We start from the raw sequence: 16,519 nt of genomic DNA on the forward strand, positions 1-16,519 counted from the left end.
AGCCACTTAACTTCTCTGAGCCTTGTATTCATCCTCTGTAAAGTGGGGATAATAATACTTGCTTTTCCCTACTTCAAGGAGCCATTGTGAGGACTAAATAGATGGTCTGTCTTTCTGTTCTTAACAAAGCATGGCAGACTCTACTTGTCACACATGATGTGTATGTTCGTGCAGTGGATCAGTCTTTAAAATTAAGCTATAAACTTTTCATCCACTTTATGCTCCAGTCTTTGACTAGAATATAATAAGATCTGAAATCTTTTTAAGCAAAGGAAGGACCTGATCTCAGCACTTCCATACACCAATGTCCAATCGTCTTGGTTTTAATGAAAATGTTTTCTGAGAGTAAAGTATCTTCACTGAATCAAGTCTGACATTTTAATTTGAACTCTCTCCTCTGAAGAGTTTGAAGTCAAAATTTGTCATTTTTATACACACAAGGAAATGAAACATAATGAGACTGCATTATTCCTGAAAAAAACATCTAGGCCATAAATGCCGAAAGGATTGAGCTCAGTTCTCTCAGGCCATAGGATTCTTGGCACTTTGGGAGGCGCTTGAATTCTTTCATACCCCAAAGGGGTTTATGTAACTCCTTGTCAGTATGGTCTAGCAGAAAGAGCATGGGCCTGGGAATCAGAGGACGTGAGTTCTAATGCTGGTTCTGTGAGTCACTTCACTTCTCAGAACCTCAGTTCCCTCATCTGTAAAATGGGTATTAAGACTGTGAGCCACATGTGGGACAGGGACTGTGTCCAAACTAATTACCTTGTGTCTACCCCAATGCTTAGAACAGCGCATAGGACAGAGTAAGTGTTTAACAAATACTGCAATTATTTGTCACATTCATTTTTCCTGCTCTGCTGTAATGCACTAATCGGCTACCAAACTAACTGAAGGTTTTTTCTTAAATTCTTAATTTATCACTAAGGAATAAATTTAGGGAACCAGGATAATTGGACTCAGAGTGCCCTGGTGCTTGTTTGGTTTAACTTTCCCTGACTTAGATCAGAGTTTTCTGAATATTGACTTTTTATATTTACTTTGCTGGGTTATTGCCTGGTTTTAGCCACCACCCAGGACTTGTTTCTGTTCTCTGAAATCTCACTTGAGCATCTCTAACTCATATATCTTTCTAATGTAGGAATCGGAAGCTGAGCACTGAGCCAAACATTCTGCTGATTCAGTGGATAGCATGCATCGCTACTGAAGGTTATTCTGGAGAGACTTAGTTTATCTTTAGGTCTGAAGAGTTGTGAAATATTTAATGGTCGCATGTAAGCCAGAACCGGTCCCAGACTGACTTAATAAAAATATTCATTCATTCATTAATTCAATCACATTTATTAAGCATTTACTGTCTGCAGAGCACTGTACTAAACACTTAGAAAGTACAATTCAGCAACAAATTGAGACAATCCCTGCCCACAACAGGCCCGTGTGACAAAAGCATTACAAATTAAAATCACAGGCTCATTTCTGTGAATTTGCATTGTGTAAAATTAGACTCTATTGTGCCCAATCGATTGTTATTTATTGCCTGTACTTCCCAAGCACTTAGTACAGTGCTCTGCACATAGCAAGTGCTCAATAAATACGATTGCATGAATGAATGAATGAGTGCCTACTGTGTGCAGAGTACTTTACTAAGTCCTTATGACTCAGTTACCTCATCTGTAAAATGGGGATTTAGATTGTGAGCCTCACTTGGCACTCTGCCCAACCCGATATACTTGTATCCACCCCAGCGCTTAGTACAGTGCCTGGCACATTATTAGTAATAGTATTACAATAGAATTTGTAGACATGATCCTTGCCCTCAAGGAGCTTCAATTTAGCTGGGGAGACAGACATTAAAATGTAGTACAGATAGGAGGAAGAAGGAAAAGGGGATATGTACATCACCAAATAACTAAGTAATAACACACAAGTCTTATGTAAAGGATTGTGAGTATTTAAGCTCCTAGGTTATACAGAAATGCTGAAAAGGCAATGGAGAGAGAGTTAAACAGGGGAGATTAATCAGGGAAGACCTCCTAAATGTGTTGTCATTTCAAAAGGACTTGGAAAATGCCGAGAGCTGTGGCCTTTCTAACTTGAAGTGGGGAGGAGTTTCAGACAAAGAGGAAGGCAAGAGTAGGATATTAATGGTGGAAGTACACACACACACGCACACACACACACACTTAAGAGCACATATAGGTGATGTATTAACAGTTACGAGCACACAAGGATATTAAGGTCTGCTCCTGGAGAAACGAAAACCCCGGACTCTACCATCTTGGTGTAGTGGATAGAACAAAGACCTGGGAATCAGAAAGTCATGGGTTCTAATCCTGACACTGCCTCTTGTCTGTTGTGCCACTGCTGCTGTGCAAGTCACTTCACTCCTCTGGGCCTCAGTGACCTCATCTGTAAAATGGGGATTGAGACTGTGAGCCCCACGTGGGACAGGGACTGCATCCAACCTCATTTTCTTGTATCCAACCAGTTCTTAGTACAGTCCTTGGCACATAGTAAGTGCTTAACAAATACCACAATTATTATTATTATTATTGTTTTCCCACTTACTGTCACAATGTTATTTTGAGCAATTAAATTTGTGATATATTGTTCAAAATTCAATCACTAGCTTTTATATAGGTTTAGGAAGCAGTGTGGCCTAATGAAAAGAACACAAGTTTGGAGTCAGAGGATGTATCTGTTTATTGTTGTACTGTACTCTCCCAAGTGCTTAGTACAGTGCTCTGCACACAGTAAGCACTTAATAAATATAGTTGAAAGAATGACTGTATGAACTGGGTTCTGTCGAAGAAAAACTTCATGGGCTCAGTGTAATGTCTGAGTGGGTGTGTCAAAGACAAGTTTATTACTACTACTAATAATAATTATGGTACTTATTAAATGCTTACTTTGTGCCAAGCACTGTTCTAAGCACTGGGGTAGGTACAAGTTAATCAGGTTGGACACAGTCTCTGTCCCACATGGGGCTCACACTCATCATCCCCATTTTACAGATGAGGGAACTGAGGCCCAGAGTAGAGAAGTGACTTGCCCAAGGTCACATAGTTGACAAGTGGCAAAGCTGGGATTAGAACCCAGGTCCTTCTGACTCTCAGGCCCGTGTTCTATCCACTAAGCCACACTGTTTCTCTAGTAGTGACGCTTCTAGCACTAGTATGGAGAGGCAGTTGAGGATGAGAGCTTCTCTGCTATTCAAGGTCAGCTCCCACTCTGAGTAAACTGGACCTTCTTTAATACAGTACAGCATCTAATTTAATAAAAGATTAAATCCTAATTTAATCAGGATAAACATACCAGGATGGGCAGCATTAATGCCACAGGATGGAATTTTTCCATCCAGCCCCCACCTTGTTCTCTAGCTGATTCTCCAGCCCCACCCAACCCCACCAAAGGAGTGGCTTCATCCTGTTTTCATCTACTCCTTGCAGAAGACCTAGAGAACAAAATGAAGATGTGTTATGAAGTTGATTGCCTTGACAACAAGAGGTGATCAAGGAGAAGGGGGTAAATGCAAGTCCTTGACCATAATCCTTCCACAGTTCTAAAGCTGGTTTTGGCACTTCTCTACTGTGTGACCTTGGGCAAGTCACCTAACTTCTCTGTACCTTAATTTTCTCATCTGTAAAATAGGGATTAAATCCTACTCCTGCCTACATCCAATTTTGAGCCCCATGTGGGCCAGGGACTGTGTATAACCTAATGATTTGTATCTACCCCAGCACTTAGTACAGTACTTGACACATAGCAAGTACTTAACAAGGGTTATTGTTATTATTATCGCCACCATCATTGTCTCCATTAGACTGTGAGCCCTTATGGGAAAGGAACTGTGTCTGCTCTGATTAATTCATGCTCTCCCTAGCTCGTAGCAATAGTACTTGGTACATAATAATCACTTAATAAAAGCCAGAATTACCTATATACCTATCTATATGCAAAAGAAAAGCAGTGTTTATTTTTTCCCCCAATGCACTGTCTTTTCCCTGTTTCCTCCTGATTAAAAAAAAACCATAAATCTTTAAACAAATTTAATAATAATGATTGTGGGATTGGTTAATGACTTAAAATGTGCCAAATACTGTACTAAGCACCAGGGCAATAGAGAAGCAGCTTGTCTCAGAGAAGCAGCATGGCTCAGTGGAAAGAGCATGGGCTTTGGAGTCAGAGGTCATGGGTTCAAATCCCAGCTCCACCAATTGTCAGCTATGTGACTTTGGGCAAGTCACTTAACTTCTCTGTGCCTCAGTTACCTTATCTGTAAATTGGGGGTTAAGACTGTGAGCCCCCTGTGGGACAACCTGATCACCTTGTAGCATCCCCAGCACTTAGAACGGTGCTTTGCACATAGTAAGCACTTAATAAATGATATCATTATTATTATTATTATTATTATTGTTATTAATACAAAGAAGAAATCAGATTTGATTAATGTTGAATCCCCATTTTCCAGATGAGGAAACTGAGGCACAGAGAAGCTAAGTGGTTTGCCAAAATCCCAGAGCAGAAAAGTGGCCAAGCTAGGATGAGACTGCAGTTGCCCCAAGTCACATAGCAGGCAAGTGATGGAGATGGGATTAGAACCTAGGTCCTCTGACTCCCAGGCCTCTGATTCATTCATTCAATCGTATTTATTGAGCGCTTACTGTGTGCAGAGCACTGTACAAAGCTCTTGGGAAGTACAAGTCGGCAACATATAGAGACGGTCCCTACCCAACAATGGGCTCACAGTTTAGAAGATCTATTGTGATCTTTCCATTAGGCCACAAAATTCCTTGGAAATGATTTAAAGTACTGAATCAGAAGGGAATTTCACAGTTTGCATCAATCAGAACTCCTGGTATCCTTCCTCTTAAAACTTTTTCTTTGTTTTAAGAGGAAACATCCTTGTTTTTGTGGGCCCTTTTCAGAGGATAATAATAATAATTATAATAATAATGATGGCATTTATTAAGCACTTACTATGTGCAAAGCACTGTTCTAAGCACTGAGGGAGGTTACAAGGTGATCAGGTTGTCCCACGGGGGACTCACAATCCTAATCCCCATTTTACAGATGAGGTAACTGAGGCACAGAGGAGTTAAGTAACTTGCCCAATGTCATACAGCTGCCAATTGGCAGAGCTGGGATTTGAACCCGTAAACCCTGACTCCAAAGCCTGTGCTCTTTCCACTGAGCCACACTGCTTCCCATTTATGGGAATGAATTATGGCACTTCATTCAATCTTATTTATGGAGCGCTTACTATGTGCAGAGCCCTGTAATAATAATAATTATTATTATTATTATTACGATATCTGTTAGGCACTTATTGTGTGCCAGGCACTGCAGTATGTGCTGGGGTGGATACAAGCAAATTGGTTGGTTGCAATCCCTGTTCCATGTGGGGCTAGCAATCTCAATCCCCACTCTGCAGATGAGGAAACTGAGGTACAGAGAAGTGAAGTGACCTGCCCAAGGCCACACAGCAGACAAATGGCAGAGCTAGGACTAGGACTTTGAGAGAGTACAATACAACAATAACTGCACACATTCCCCACTCACAACAAGTTTACAGTCTAGAGGGGGACTTGCTAAGCACTTACATGCCAAGCCCTGTTAGGTTGCAATCATCCGGTACAGTTTTCCTTGGAAAAACCCGAAAACACATCAATAGTTCTGTCAGAAGGTAATATGCTACTTAAAACTACATTTTCCTTCAGAATAGGCTTTAACAGTTTCCCTTTGCCTTCCTGAATTATCGAATGTGTTGAAGGACAAGATAAGAAAACTAAATAGAAGGGAAAGAAGACTTGACTTTACTAAAGTCACACCAAGTTGTACAAAGTAATATAAAAGATACTAGGTAGTGAGAATGCTCATTAGAAGGAACCGTGAAGGAAATCAGAGAAAAAGAGGATAGTCTGTACTGAGGTAAGTTTCAATTGTTTATTGGATGGAGATCTTCAGGAAACAATTCCAGGAAGTCGTAGATACCACCAGTGGTACTTAGTGAGGGAGTGCTATTTACAGAAACGCACAGAAATGTAGTGTTAGCCTTCCCGAATACCATGGACCACCTGAAAAACAAGGAAACGGGTTTGGGAACAAATTAAGGTATTGTGGTCTTTGGAAGGCCAAATGACTCGACTTAGATGAGCCCCCCTCCTTCCTCTCCCCCTCCCCATCCCCTCCGCCCTACCTCCTTCCCCTCCCCACAGCACCTGTATATATGTTTGTACAGATTTATTACTCTATTTTACTTGTACATATTTACTATTCTATTTATTTTATTTTGTTAATATGTTTTGTTTTGTTGTCTGTTTCTCCCTTCTAGACTGTGAGCCCACTGTTGGGTAGGGACCGTCTCTATATGTTGCCAACTTGTACTTCCCAAGCGCTTAATACAGTGCTCTGCACACAGTAAGTGCTCAATAAATACGATTGAATGAATGAATATAACAGTATCTGTCTCCCCTTCTATACTGGAAACTCATTATGTGTAGGGAACATATTCCCTAATTGGGGTTTACTGTACTCTCTCGAGCGCTTAGCGCAGTGCTCTGCACATAGTAGATGCTCAATAAAAACCATTGATTGATTGATTATACTATATGATTATCACATACTAATTGTGCGACATTATATTCTCATATAAATACATATACACATATATACCTATATATACACACACACACCTATCAATAGAAGTATGTATTCCATTGAAATCATGAGAAGCAGTGTGGTCTAATGGAAAGAGCATAGGCCCGGGAGCCAGAGGACCTTGGTTCTAATCCCAACTCCATTTGTGTGCTATGTGACCTTGGGGAGGTCACTTAACTTCTTTGTGTCTCAGTTTCCTGATCTGTAAAATGGGGATTAAAAACCTGTTCTTTTCACCTAGATTGCGAGTCTCATGTGCGACAGGGTCAGCGACCTATTAATCAATCAGTGGTACTTATTGAGCGCTTACTCTGTGCAAAGCACTGTACTAAACACTTGGGAGAATCTACAGACACATCCCCTGGCCTGGAATGCCCTCCCTACTCAAATCTGACAGACAATGACTCTCCCTCATGTTCAAAGCCTTACTGAAGGCATATCTCCTTCTAGAGGCCTTCCCAGACTAAGCTCTACTTTTCCTCATCTCCCCCTCTCTTCCGGGTTGTCTTGACTTTCCCCCTTTGCTCTTCGCATGGCTCCCAGCCCCACAACACTTATGCATATATCTGTCATTTTATTTATTTGTGAGCTTGTTGTGGGCAGGGAAAGTCACTGTTTATTGTTGCATTGTACTTTCCCAAGCACTTAGTACAGTGTTCTGCACACAGTAAGCACTTAATATGAATGAAGGGATGAATGATGAGTATGGTCTATATAGAGTGCTGATGGAACTGCACAAAGAGAGAATGTGTATTAGGTATTCATGGCAGTGGATCTCATAAACTCAGTCTTCTTAAAGTTGATAGGCAGCTATTGTCCTCTGACGGTTCTGAAAACCTATCTATTTCTTCATCTTTTTGGGTGAACTTTCCAGAACTTCGACATCAGTGTTCTGGGCACGGCATTCTGACTCAAGGACTTTGAGGAGGTGCCCAGAATGTCTGGATGCTAAAATACATCATCTTTGGTCAGAAGAGAAGCATTATGAGAATGAATGTGGTCTAGTGGAAAGAGCACGGGCCTTGGACTCAGAGGACCTGGATTCTAATTCCAACTCTGCTGCTAGCCTGCTATGTGACCGTGGGCAAATCATTTAACTTCCCTCGGGGGATTCAAGCCCTTAATACAGTGCTTAGCACACAGTAAATGCTTATTAAATACCATTAAATAGTTATCTCTCCCTCCCACTTTAACTGTGAGCCCCATGTGGGCCGGGGACAGTGAGAAGCAGTATGACCTTGTGGATAGAGCACAGGTCTGAAGTCCAAAGGACCTGGGTTCTAATCCCAGCTCTGCCATTTGTCTGATGTGTGACCTTGGGCAAGTCATTTCATTTCTCTGGGACTCAGTTACCTCTTCTGTAAAATGAGGATTCAGACTGTGAGCCCCATGTGGGACAGGGATTGTGTCCAACCTGATTTGCTTGTATCTACCCCAGTGCTTAGTACAGTGCCTGACCCACAGTAAGTGCTTAACCAATACCACAATTATCATTACAACCTGATTATCTTGTATCTACCCCAGTACTTAGTATACAGTGCTTGGCACATTGTAAACGCTTGACAAATACCATCATTATTGTTACTTAGACTCTGAGTTCCATGTGGACAAGGAAAGGGACAGTGTCCGATCTGATTGTAGTATATCCATCCCAGGGCTTAGTACAGTGATTGGTCTATAATAAGTGTTTGGCCTAGAGTAAGCCCTTAACAAATACCCCAATAATAATAATAACAATAATAATAATAATAAAATATTATGGGGATACAGTAAACAAATAATAGAGAGGAGCAGTATGGTCTAGTGGTAAGAGCACAGGCCTAGGAGTCAGAGGACCTGGGTTCTAATCCTACCTCCACTACTTGTCTGCTGTGTGACCTTGAGAAAGTCACTTAACTTCCCTCTGCCTCAGTAACTTTAAGTGTGAAATGGGAATTAAGACTGTGGGCCCATTGTTGGATAGGGATTGTCTCAATTTGTTGCCAAATTGTACTTTCCAAGTGCTTAGTACTGTGCTCTACACACAGTAAGAGCTCAATAAATACGATTGAATGAACAAGGACCATGCCCAACCTGATTATCTTGTATCTACCCCAGTGTTTAGTGCAGTGTCTGGCACATAGTAAGCACATAACAATACCATTAAATCAAAATAGATAGTGTATAATGAACAAAGTATGGGAGGGAACAAGTTACTTGTTAATGCTGTTTTGGGGCCTTTGATGGTTCTATAAGGTGTTTCAGGACAACTCTTTAGGAGATTATCACACAGCAGGAGCACTCAGCATACATTGCTTCCAAGTGAATGGGAAGCAACATGGTGTAGTAGATAGAACATGGGCCTGGGAGTCAGAAGGTTGTGGGTTCTAATCTCAGCTCTGCCACTTGTCTGTGTGAACTTGGGCAAGTCATTTCACTTCTCTGGGCCTCAGTTCCCTCATCTGTAAAATGGGGATTGACATTGTGAGCCCCATGTGGGACAGGGATCGTGTCCAATCCGACTTGCTTTATCCACCTGGCACACAGTTAGTGTTTAAAAAAATACCACAATTATTATTATTATTACTGTTGGAATCATGCTTACATTGGAGAATGACTTGTATCATCATATCCTATAAATCAGATGCAATGGTCTCCCTAGAGATAAGAACAGAACATCCTGCAGATTCATTCCTAACTCTATCTCATGTCAGCCATTCTTGAGACATTTATTATTATTATGATTAATTTATGATGTTTTACCTTCAAAGAATATAGCATCCAACAGTGTATATTAATGCTATGCTTTCTTGGTAGATTGCTTATTATTCAAATATAGACTTCACTGACATTTACTACAAAGCATATCAAAGTAGATGTTTAACTCCTGACAGAAAAACCTATTAAATTGTGGAAAAATTTTCCAAGTGCAGTAGTGAAGACACTCACTCCTGCAGAATGAGTAATTAGATTATGTTCTGGAAAATAGTTTATATTCTAGAGAAAAACCAAAGAGTGAAGTAGATGTCCTATTAGCATTTTCTATTTCATTTGATCTAATTTTTAGGATTCTAACAAACTATCCATCAGTAATATAGGGTAGACTATATGGCAGGGACTGTGTCTGTTTATTGCTATATTGTGCTCTCCCAAGTGCTTAGTACAGTGCTCTGCACACAGTAAGTCCTTAATAGATGAGATTGAATGAATGAAGAAGCAATTATAATGTAATTTTAGTTTATTCTTCCTTACCGACTGCACTCTCGATATAACTGTTGTCATTTACATTTTAATTTTGATTATGTAAGTACATATGATGCCTTAAAAATGTCACAATGACTCAAAGTGAAAGATTTATCCAAGAAATAAAGGAAATAAAATTCTTTTATGTTTTTACATTCTCCTCATTATTAGTATTCTTACTATCGATTATCATCTTATTATTAATTATCATCACAGTATTAATCATAAACATAACTAGAGTATTTTTAAGAGCTTTCTGCATGCCAAACATGGCTCTAAATGCAGGGGGTAGACACAGTAGAATCAGATCAAGCACAGCAGCTGTTCCATATGGGGCTCACAGTCTCAGGGGAAGACAGTCTGGGTATTTAATTGTTTAATTGCCATTTTACAAATGAGGAAACCAAGGCACAGAGAAGTTAAGCATCTTGCCCAAGGTCACAAAGCAGGTGAGTGATTGTCCTGAGATAGATTGTTCTTATTGTTTATTCTTTCCTTATACGGCTGTAGCCAGACTCCTTTCCTCGTCTGTCCTTAGTTTGTGAGCTACTTGATGACTAGGGTCCAAGTCTAATTCTCATCTATGCATTCTTTCCCACCACCTGATACAGTGCTTTGCACACAGTAAGGGTTTAATAAATACTATTCCTATTACTACTACTACATGGAAAGCTTTGCTCTTTTTGGCATTGATATCATTTCCAGTTGCTGTTTTATGTTTCAGTTCTTTTGGCATTCAAGGCTTAGAGCAATTATGGAGATGGTAATAGCAGGTCAGTGTAGGGAAAAAGATTCATTCGTCTAAAAAGTGATGCATTTCCCTGATAGCTGAAAATGGTGATAATGTTTCCTACTGAACTAAATTAGAATAGCTCTGCTTTCCGATTTTTCTCAGTTCCTTCAGCTAGCAAGTAAAAATATATACTGATGTGGATTTTTATTTTTAAGACCATCCCATCCTACCAAGTTTGCTGGAGTAGAATTCCAATCAAAAGTAAGCAGATAATTCCAATCAAAGGGAAGCAGCGTGGCCTAGTAAATAAAGCCCAGGCCCGGGAGTCAGGAGGACCTGGGTTCTAATCCCAATTTCACCAGTTGTCTGCCATGTGACCTTGGGCAAGTCACTTTTGCACTTCTCTGGGCCTCATTTACCTCATCTGTAGAATGGGGATTAAGACTGTGAGCCCCACATGGAACAGGGACTGTGTCCAACCCGATTTGCATGTATCCACCCCAGCGCTTAGTACAGTGCTGGCAAATAGTAAGCACTTAACAAGCAGAAAAATTATTATTATTGTTATTATTATGTGCTAAATAGACTAATATTTGGTGGGCTGCCTAGCCTAAGGATTCTTTCTTTGAAGGTAAATACACGAAAACTCAAAATAATTTATGGAATGTACTCAACTCTCCCTCAACCTTCTCTCACCAGACGGTGGGGAAAGAGGGGCGGGACACAACTACGGCTGGGAATCCAGTCTGGTAAGCATTCGACAAACTCCTTGAACGAGTTGTCTACACGCGCTGCCTAGAATTCCTCAACAACAACTCTCTCCTCGACCCCCTCCAGTCTGGCTTCCGTCCCCTTCATTCCACGGAAACTGCGCTCTCAAAGGTCACCAATGACCTCCTGCTTGCCAAATCCAACGGCTCATACTCTGTCCTAATCCTCCTCGACCTCTCAGCTGCCTTTGACACTGTGGACCACCCCCTTCTCCTCAACACGTTATCTGACCTTGGCTTCACTGACTCCGTCCTCTCCTGGTTCTCCTCTTATCTCTCCGGTCGTTCTTTCTCAGTCTCTTTTGCAGGCTCCTCCTCCCCCTCCCATCCTCTTACTGTGGGGGTTCCCCAAGGTTCAGTGCTTGGTCCCCTTCTGTTCTCAATCTACACTCACTCCCTTGGTGACCTCATTCGCTCCCACGGCTTCAACTATCATCTCTACGCTGATGACACCCAGATCTACATCTCTGCCCCTGCTCTCTCCCCCTCCCTCCAGGCTCGCATCTCCTCCTGCCTTCAGGACATCTCCATCTGGATGTCCGCCCGCCACCTAAAGCTCAACATGTCGAAGACTGAGCTCCTTGTCTTCCCTCCCAAACCTTGTCCTCTCCCTGACTTTCCCATCTCTGTTGACGGCACTACCATCCTTCCCGTCTCACAAGCCCGCAACCTTGGTGTCATCCTCGACTCCGCTCTCTCATTCACCCCTCACATCCAAGCCGTCACCAAAACCTGCCGGTCTCAGCTCCGCAACATTGCCAAGATCCGCCCTTTCCTCTCCATCCAAACCGCTACCCTGCTAATTCAAGCTCTCATCCTATCCCGTCTGGACTACTGCACTAGCCTTCTCTCTGATCTCCCATCCTCGTGTCTCTCTCCACTTCAATCCATACTTCATGCTGCGGCCCGGATTATCTTTGTCCAGAAACGCTCTGGACATATTACTCCCCTCCTCAAAAACCTCCAATGGCTACCGATCAATCTGCGCATCAAGCAGAAACTCCTCACCCTGGGCTTCAAGGCTCTCCATCACCTCGCCCCCTCCTACCTCACCTCCCTTCTCTCCTTCTACTGCCCAGCCCGCACCCTCCGCTCCTCCACCACTAATCTCCTCACTGTACCTCGCTCTCGCCTGTCCCGCCATCGACCCCCGGCCCACGTCATCCCCCGGGCCTGGAATGCCCTCCCTCTGCCCATCCGCCAAGCTAGCTCTCTTCCTCCCTTCAAGGCCCTGCTGAGAGCTCACCTCCTCCAGGAGGCCTTCCCAGACTGAGCCCCTTCTTTCCTCTCCCCTCGTCCCCCTCTCCATCCCCCCGTCTTACCTCCTTCCCTTCCCCACAGCACCTGTATATATGTATATATGGTTGTACATATTTATTACTCTATTTATTTATTTATTTATTTTACTTGTACATTTCTATCCTACTTATTTTATTTTGTTGGTATGTTTGGTTCTGTTCTCTGTCTCCCCCTTTTAGACTGTGAGCCCACTGTTGGGTAGGGACTGTCTCTATGTGATGCCAATTTGTACTTCCCAAGCGCTTAGTACAGTGCTCTGCACATAGTAAGCGCTCAATAAATACGATTGATTGATTGATTGATTGAAATACCATGATCGTCATTATTATTATTTAGTATAAAAGTCCAGTGTGCGTACTATGTTGTTGCTACAGTGTAAGACATCACTAGAAGCCACATGGCATAGTCACTTCTGTTGGAGATCCGAGCAACTAACAAATTACATTGCAGTTCACATTCTCGAGTGAGATCTGAAGAGGTCTGTTACACAGGAACACATCTAAAGAGGCAGGGCCATAAAGATGGAGATTCCCTCCGCTAAGCCCAAAGGTGATAGCCGCTCGCCAGGGCAAGCTATAAATGTTTCATCCTAGAAAGGGCTACAGGACTTGTTTAGTCTGACAAGTTGCACTCATGAATGAGGACAGCAGATCTGCTCTGTCATCTGAGTGGTTGAATGCTTTCCAAACCTAGTGTTGTCCCCCTCCTCTCACACCCCATCCCCCTTACCCTTTCTTCCATGGCCCTCTGGGCAGCGAAACTATAGAGACAGATAGGCTGGAGAAGGTCAAGACGTTGCCGGGATAATCTCTGTTCATTCATTCATTCATTCAGTCGTATTTATTGAGCGCTTACTGCATGCAAATTATATTTACTTAGTGCTTACTGTGTGCAGAACACTGTACCGAGTGCTTGGGAAAGTATAATATAACAATAAGCAGACACATTCCCTGCCCACAGAGAGCTTATAGTCTCATTCATTCAGTCATTCATTCAATCGTTTTTATTGAGCACTCACTGTATGCAGAGCACTTTACTAAGCGCTTAGAAAGTACAATTCAGCAACAAATTGTGACAATCCCTACCCAACAACGGGCTCATAGTCTAGATGGGAGGAGACAGACAACAAACCAAAACAAAGCAAGTGTCGAGGGGGAGACTGTTGTTGTATTATATTATACTCTCCCAAGTGCTTAGTACAGTGCTTTGCATACAGTAAGTGCTCAATAAATACGACTGAATAAATGAATGAATGAGACAGACATGACTATAAATAAATAAATGACAGATATGGACATAAATGCCGTGGGGCTGGGGAGGGGGATGAATGAAGGGAGAAAGTCAGGAAGATGCAGAAGGGAGAGGGAGAAGAGGAAAGGAAGGTTTAGTCAGGGAAGGCCTCTTGGAGGAGAAGTGCCTGCAGTAAGGCTTTGAAAGGAGGAGAGAGCGATTGTCCATCAGATATGAGAAGGGAGGGCGTTCCTGGCCAGAGGCAGGATGTGGGCTAGAGGTTGGGGGCACGGTAGACCAATCCAGACCATTGCCCTTATTCCCACCCCCCCCTAAATTCAACTCAAATCCTCTCTAACCTAGAGCCCACCACTGGGAGTTCTCCAGATTAGACTCCTGGCAAGAATGGCAGAGATCACACTTTGGCAGGAATCTGAAAAGATGGCTAGGGCCCCCTGGATTCAGGCTCAGCCCAAGAATCCCTTCCTGAGAGAGAAGTTGGGGCCACTTGTCTCAAGCAGTTGGTATTTTTAGGGGTTTACTATGTGCCAGGCACTGTACTAAGTGCTGGGGTGAATACAAGCAAATAGGGTTGGACGTGGTCTCTGTTCCACATGGGTCTCACAGTCTTCATCCTCATTTTACAAATGAGGTAACTGAGGCACAGAGAAGTGAAGTGAGTTGCCCAAGGTCACACAGCAGACAAGTGGTAGGGCTGGGATTAGAATTCATGACCTTCTAAGTTCTAGGCTTGTGATCTATCCACTATGTCTGCACATGCTTCAGTGCATGGCTTAGTGGAAAGACCATGGGCTTAGGAGTCGGAGGACACGGGTTCTAATCCCAGCTCTGCCACTTGTCTGCTCTGTGACCTTAGGCAAGCCACTTAACTTCTCTGGGCCCTCATTTACCTCATCTGGAAAATGGGGATGAAAACTGTGAGCCCCACGTGGGACAACCTGATTCCCTTGTATCTACCCAGGTGCTTAGAACAGGGCTTAGCGAGCCCTCAGCGCTTAACAAATACCATTATTATTCAGTGCTTTAAACAGTGCTTTGCACATAGTAAGTGCTTAACAAATGCTATCCATTCCCCTTCTCCCACTCCCTTCTGCTTTGCCCTGATTTGCTCCTTTTATTCATCTCCTCTACCAGCCCCACAGTACTTATGTACATATCTGTCATTTAGTTATTTATATTAATATGTGTCTCCCCCTCTAGACTGTAACCTCATTTGGCCAGGGCAAGTGTCTCTCCCAGGTGCTTAGTACAGTGCTCTGCACAAAATAAGGGCTCAATAAATACAATTAACTGACTGACTGAAGCTAGGATCCTAAACAATGAAGTTCTTTAATATAGTAGGTCTCCTAGCATTGGAGCTAGGAGGGACTCAAGAAGAGAATAACCCAAACAGCTGCTGATTGGAGAGATGAAATTGTGGAATCAAAAGCAAAGAGGGCAGAGGAATCATATTAAGGACGTAATAAAACGCCTTCAGGCAATGCCGATCCCAACTGACGACTGAGAGTCACTTGCTGAGAAAAGACCCGCAAAATGCAGTGTTATCAATTCATTCATTCATTCAATTGTATTTAATGAGCGCTTACTGTGTGCAGAGCACTGTACTAAGTGTTTGGGAAGTACAAGTTGGCAACATATAGAGATGGTCCCTACCCAACAACGAGTCCATTGTTGGGTAGGGACTGTCTCTATATGTTGCCAACTTGTACTTCCCAAGTGCTTAGTACAGTGCTCTGCACACAGTAAGTGCTCAATAAATACGATTGATTGATAGAAAGAAGCAGCTCTTATTTAGCAAAATTTCTTAAGGAGCAAGAGACAAGGAGGGAAAAGAATAAACAAGATTAGATGCTGCAAACATTAAACACGACAAGGCAACAATGAAAGGCTTTTTGTGTGCACATTGTAGCTGGATATGTGGTCTGCTTTAACCTTTTAAGTAACAAACCCACTCATAAGTGAACTTCACCATTCCTGCTCTCCTTTCGGGAAGCAGCATGGCTTAGTGAAAAGGGCATGGGCCTGGAAGTCTAGGACCTGAGTTCTATTCCTGGCTTTGCCTTTTGCCTGGTATGTGACACTAGGCCAGTCACTTAACTTCCCTGTGCCCCAATTTCTGCATCTGTAAAATGGGGGTTCAATACCGGTTCTCCTTCCTCCTTAGGCTGTGAGCCCCACATTGGACAGGGACTGTTTCCAAGCTGATGATCTTGTATCTATCCTAACCCATAACCCATAGATTGGTGCTTAGTAATAATAATAATAATAATGATGGCATTTATTAAGTGCTTACTATGTGCAAAGCACTGTTCTAAGCACTGGGGGGATACAAGGTAATCAGGTTGTCCCACGGGGGGCTCACAATCAAGCCCTATTTTACAGATGAGGCAACTGAAGCACAGACAAGTTAAGTGACTTGCCCAAAGACACACAGCTGACAGTTGGCGGAGCCAGGATTTGAACCCATGACCACTGACTCCAAAGCCCGTGCTCTTTCCTCTGAGCCACGCTGCTTCAAAACAGTACACAGTAAGACCTTAACAAATACCATAATAACAATAGAAATTAAATACCACAGTAA

Source organism: Tachyglossus aculeatus, chromosome 23 (genome assembly GCF_015852505.1).
Source record: "Tachyglossus aculeatus isolate mTacAcu1 chromosome 23, mTacAcu1.pri, whole genome shotgun sequence".
Classification (NCBI taxonomy): Eukaryota; Metazoa; Chordata; class Mammalia; order Monotremata; family Tachyglossidae; genus Tachyglossus; species Tachyglossus aculeatus.